Source organism: Vidua macroura, chromosome 1, assembly GCF_024509145.1.
Source record: "Vidua macroura isolate BioBank_ID:100142 chromosome 1, ASM2450914v1, whole genome shotgun sequence".
Lineage (NCBI taxonomy): Eukaryota > Metazoa > Chordata > Aves > Passeriformes > Viduidae > Vidua > Vidua macroura.
In genome coordinates this window covers 130387197-130391496 of record NC_071571.1, presented here as the reverse complement: position 1 = coordinate 130391496, position 4300 = coordinate 130387197, and the positions used below count along the sequence as shown (strand labels likewise).

The 4300-nt window shown below is 44.8% G+C and overlaps 1 protein-coding gene across 1 annotated transcript in view; it reads right to left on the bottom strand.

Annotated features, from left to right (window-relative positions):
* Positions 1-2465: 2465 nt before the first annotated feature.
* TMEM67 (transmembrane protein 67) overlaps positions 2466-4300 on the bottom strand; it is a 30998-nt gene continuing 29163 nt past the window's right edge. Inside the window, exon 28 of the mRNA XM_053983444.1 lies at positions 2466-4300. This exon is cut by the window's right edge and continues 1369 nt beyond it. The gene's annotated coding sequence lies outside the window, so the exon portion shown is untranslated.

Sequence of the window (4300 nt, the reverse complement as noted above, 5' to 3'; positions counted from 1 at the left end):
CTCCCCTCCCCTCCCCTCCCCTCCCCTCCCCTCCCCTCCCCTCCCCTCCCCTCCCCTCCCCTCCCCTCCCCTCCCCTCCCCTCCCCTCCCCTCCCCTCCCCTCTCCTCTCCTCTCCTCTCCTCTCCTCTCCTCTCCTCTCCTCTCCTCTCCTCTCCTCTCCTCTCCTCTCCTCTCCTCTCCTCTCCTCTCCTCTCCTCTCCTCTCCTCTCCTCTCCTCTCCTCTCCTCTCCTCTCCTCTCCTCTCCTCTCCTCTCCTCTCCTCTCCTCTCCTCTCCTCTCCTCTCCTCTCCTCTCCTCTCCTCTCCTCTCCTCTCCTCTCCTCTCCTCTGTCTCAAACTGTCGAAAAACCAGAAACTAGTTTCTGACTGTATGCTTTTAGGAGAAATGAACACCTGAGGGGTCCCTCTCCTGGTGTCACTGCTGCTCTGACCTTCCAGGATAGTGCAATAAATACTGAGCTTTCAGCACAGCTGTTATTAAATATAAAGATTTCAGCTTAACTCCTGCAATCCCCTTGACAATGTTTCTGGGGTTTGGCTCCCTGCAGGCCCAGGTGAGCCTGAAAAGGAGGAGCCTGAAAAGGAGAAGGGCTGGTGCAGGTGGGGCAGCAGCTTAGGGATGTGCCCCAAAGCCAGTGCCCAGATCCATCCTCCAAGAGGCTGCAGAGGGGCGATGCTGCTCCAACAGCTCCATGGAGTGTGTAGAGAATTCAGGGGGAACTGTAGCACATGAAAGTGCAAAATTTATTCATCCCAGGTTGGCTGCCAGTGGCAGGGCATGGATGGGAAGGGGAATCAGGCTCTGGGAGGTACTGAGCTGTTTGCTTGGGAGGTCACTTGTGCAACTCTCCTTGTCCCAGAGATCAGGCAAAGCCAAAAGCAAATAACCCCATTCAGCATTTGCAGGAAGAACTGGAGACTTATTTCTTGTATGATTTGAAGGGGATTATTTTCTTTCAGCTGTAAACCAGGGTGAGAAGATTATGGCGACCATGGCGTTATAGGTCATTTTATCAATTTCCGATTCCTGCATACTGCATGAGCCTTTCTGCTACCCTGACACACAGACCTGTAAAATGGAAATTTGATAGTTCCATAATAAAATGCACTTATGTAAAAGCCACTGAAATAAACCCTCTAGAGCTGTCTCTTAATTGCTGCAGGTTTTCTAGGAATAACTACTTTAATGCTATGGCAAGTACATTTCCTTCTCTCTGCTCAGATTCAGTCTCTGGTTTGATTCCATGAACACCACAGGTTGTAAGGAGATTGACAGGTGTGGGCTCAACTTTCACAAATTAACCAAAGAACAATCCTGAACATTCAAAAGGAAATTCTCAGTGTCAGTTAATCCAGTGCTGCCTCCTAACCTCTGCAGAGCTATTCCAGAGATCAGCTTTGAACATCAAATATTTCCTCATTAGCCCCAAGGGCTGCCTCACCTCTCCCCAGCTCCCAGGCTCGGAGCTACTCCTGCTGTGACTGAAATCACAGGGGAAAACTAAAGGAGTGACAAGTCCCGAGTAGCATCAGTAGGTTGGTAAAGCAGCTGGAACAGAGAGGGATACAGCTGGTCAGGCCTTGGACCATCACAGCTTATTGAAGCTCTACCAGGGTAAAATGTAACTTGGCTTGCAGAGAGGCAAATGCGTCTCCCATGGAGTTCCCTAGGGTTTGTCCCACAGGCTCCAGGATCCCTAGCCCAACCTGTGGATCCAGGTGCTCCCCATCGGCACTAGAGCCCAGACCTGCCTGTGCACTTGCACCCATGGAAGCTGGCACAGCTTGGCCACCCTGCCTGCAGGACACCATCCACAGCCGTGCTCCCTTTGGCAGGCAGTGGTGGGCCAGCAAGGACTGTGACTTTCACACAGGGGTCGTCTGTCTGCTGTGTCATGGTAAGAGGCTGGGAAGGAAGGCGGGAAGGAAGGCAGGAAGGTGTTGTTCTGGGATGGAGATGGTATGTAGGCAATAGAAGAGGCAAAGCAGGAGGAAGACAGTGCTCAAAGAGCAGGTTGTTTTTTTTTTTTTTGAGGCATCTTGGTTTCATTCCTTCTTTTAGACATACATAGAAGTTGGGACTTACCTCAGTCACACGCCCACCCCTACCATTCAAATAAATGTTGTAGTAAAATGGCAAGTCCTCACCAGTAAATGAAACCTATAAATGTTAATATATTTTTGAAGTTACTGTACTTTGTCTGTACATACAAATTTTAATTATTGGTAGAAATTATTTGTTTGGTATCTAACTTGGCAAAAAACAACCACCTCATTCCATTAGTTTTGACTATCCAAAACCATACCCTCCATTATTGCGTGGACTGCAAAACCCCTTTCTCACACTTGTTCTGACAGAGCTTCTCTGGACTGCAGAGCCAGCAGCAGCTCCTACTCTCATTTGCATGGAAGAAGAAACTTGTAGGTTCGGGTCAACTCAATTAATGAGTGGAAAAAAACCTGTATCAAATCTTTAACATTTTTTTATTGCTCAGAGAAACAGACAGGAGAGACTGAAATGCCATGTGGGAAAACAGAACATTTTGAAACCTAAAAGACACTCATCACATGAATAACACATTGTAGATGCATACTAATTAAAAAAAAAAAAAACAAAAAAACAAAAAAACCACATTAAGCTGGAAATACAACCACAAGGGATATTTCTTGAACAAATATCAAGCTTCATATTTCCTGAACTAATATCAAGGAATAGGGGAACAAAGCTTAGCCAACCTGTTCCAAGTGTTCACTGGACAGCAAGAGTGAAGAAAAGCTTCTTTGAATTCCTGGAGCTTTTGACTCCTGTAATTATTTCCTAAATCATGTAGAGTGCCTATGTTAGCAATATTAACATTTTAGACAAATGATCTGGAAAACTAAAACAAAACAGAGTAGTGTGTACACTGAGGAGAAAGAGAGGGCCAAGTGACTGAACTGTTTTGACAGGATGTTTTTAGATTAATTTATCATTTATCTGTTAAGAAGAGTTGCTTTTAGCAGTGGTTCTTGCAAAATGTAAGGTCATTACGGCTTTCACGTGCCCTACTGTGCAGCAGATAATTAAAGGCGCAGCTAAAGCAAACTCAGAGCAGGAGTTTTGTATGGAGAGGTGTACCTGGTTAGCACAAGCATTGAGAACAGGGTACAGAGTGAGAGCCCCCATGCTTAAATGTCTCCATTTCTGCAGGTACTGAACTGATGAAAACCGAACTAATTAAAACCACAAATCTACAGATGGCACAACCACATCTTCATTCTGCTTTCAGACATTCTCTGATTCACCCAACTCTAGTTAGTTTAGTTATTCTGACTGGAGTTGATCATAAATCTGACCAGAAGGTATGGTTGAGGCGTGGTACTAGAAACACTTCATGATCATGAACACATCACCAGAATTCAGAGAGAAGAAGCCTGTGCCTGTGACCACTGACAGTGATGTACAGTTCTAGTCACAGTTCTACTGGCCTAAAGACCAGAGTTAGGGCACTGCAACAGGGTCACCCTCGCTCATTAATGGACCACAGCAAATCCCTACACCCCTTTAGTCACATCTGTTAGCTTGAGTAAACATGGTCACATGCCAAAGATTTTATTTCCTCTCATACACTGACTTTGCAGGGACTTGTAAGGACTTTAGTTAAGTTATGCAAAGATAACCACCAAAGAAATACATGGACACTAGGTGAGGCTAACTTTGCCTTGTGAATGTCCTGCTGCAGCCTCTTTTTCATATGGCTCCTTAGCTTAATTTACAGTTATGGCTCTCAGTAGATCACTGACAAGAAACCTCACAACTAATGAGATCATACAGTCATGGTTCCCAGTGGAAATACAATTTTTGGCTGTTTAAACAGATTCAGAACCTAATGGACACTTTAATTACTACATTCACCATAAATGCAACAACCTTAATTTTATTTATCCTGAACACTTCATCAGAAATTTTGTATGCACACCTTTTCAAGGCATAGTATGCACCAGCAAACTAAGAATTGTGTCCATAAGCAGACAGAAGCAAGGAAAGCATGAAATGGAAATGCCCATGCTAAATTGCACATTAATAAATGGATGTACCACTGCAAATCAACTTTTCAGTTATCCCTCCAGTCACAGTCTTACTGGCAGGCATGCTCTATCACTCAGTACAACTGCATTCGACAAGCAAGTGACACAGGCTTTGCAACACCAAAAGCAAATGCAGTGGAGCAATAGCAACTGTGAGATTTATGTCCATGTTACTCTCAGTTTAGTATGATATGACATGGTACCAACATGAGAACATGTTCCGCTTTATGAA